This window comes from Aplysia californica, unplaced genomic scaffold, assembly GCF_000002075.1.
Source record: "Aplysia californica isolate F4 #8 unplaced genomic scaffold, AplCal3.0 scaffold00004, whole genome shotgun sequence".
NCBI lineage: Eukaryota > Metazoa > Mollusca > Gastropoda > Aplysiida > Aplysiidae > Aplysia > Aplysia californica.
Window position 1 is genome coordinate 389,160 of NW_004797274.1, and position 1,237 is coordinate 390,396.

General features: G+C 37.0%; 1 protein-coding gene and 1 long non-coding RNA gene across 2 annotated transcripts in view; both read left to right on the forward strand.

Moving 5' to 3' along the window:
• The window catches only part of LOC101861010 (bifunctional 3'-phosphoadenosine 5'-phosphosulfate synthase), a gene marked incomplete in the record, with an annotated part of 92,902 nt that overhangs the window by 57,666 nt on the left and 33,999 nt on the right, over positions 1-1,237 (forward strand).
• LOC101863149 overlaps positions 182-1,237 on the forward strand; it is a 4,794-nt gene continuing 3,738 nt past the window's right edge. Inside the window, exon 1 of the long non-coding RNA XR_001184666.2 lies at positions 182-285. This is a non-coding gene — a long non-coding RNA (uncharacterized LOC101863149). The remainder of the gene's footprint in view (positions 286-1,237) is intronic.

The window sequence follows — 1,237 nt, forward strand, 5'->3', positions numbered from 1 at the left end:
AGAATTCGCCAAGTCATTGTTTCCGCGACCTCATTCGTAGTCCCGCTTCTCAAGAGTTGCAAGTTATGTATCGATACCCGCACGGGGCGTGAAATCGAAATCGTGATGTGAGAAGGTTAGCTCGACCCCGCTTCCCGTGTCTGTATGTGTGCGTGTGTGTGTGTGTGTGGGTTCGTGTGTGTATAAATCCGAGAGAGAGGCGGCTGGCAGTTCAGAATACGTGGCAGCTCTTCTCTGTGCGAAGCCTTCTCAGCTGACTGGCATTGGCGGCTCGTTTGATTTCAGGTAGAGACGGTAGCAGACTATGGAGAAAGTGAAATAAGTTTAATAACTATGAGTGCGCGGCAGTGATAATTAAATTATTTTAGTCATAGTGGTTTAACTTCTTTCTATAATTTCTCTTTTGGTTCGCTGGCAGGAACCATAACTTACTTGTCTCACGGAAGCGTGTTGTTTTGTTTTATTAAAGATATAATTTTGTTTTGACCCGTTTTACCGAAGTGTGATGTTATTTTATTAAGTTATCATTTCATTTTATTATGATTTGTTTTCCGGAAGCGTGATGTTATTTTATAAAGTAATCATTTTATTTTGACCCGTTTTACCGAAGTGTTAAGTTATTTTATAAAGTTATCATTTAATGTTGTTATGGTTTGTTTCTCGGAAGCGTGTTGTTATTTTATAAAGTTATCATATTACTTTGACTCTTTACGTTTTACTTTATTGCGGTTCCGTGTTGCTATGTCATTATAAAGTCATCATTTCCATGTAGGCCCTAACTCTTGTTTCGAAAAAGAGTTGTCATTTCATAAAGTTATTATTGAACTCTAACTCGTTTTATACTATATACTATTAACTTGTATAAAACCATCGTGTTGTTATTTCATAGAGTTATATTTTCAAAACTAAATGTATTATATATACATATAACGGGAGCGTGCTGTTATTTATTATAATATTTGTTTTTTCTTGTTTTGACCTTTTTTCTTAATCTTGTTTTTCGCGAGGCCTCGAGTGGACTTGAGTAATGCGGTAACCTTATACAGGTGGTCCTCTTGTACAATATTATCATAACGTAGAATTGAAAAGAAAGTAAGAGGGGGGGTGATAAGTGGTCGGTCATACAGTTTAGTGCCGTGTACAGGTGGTCGTAGAAGCAGGTTGAACTGTAGGTATTTAATGGAAAAAAAACAGCTATTGAAGAACGCGAGCGGTAAATAGAACGACGCGCATTTAT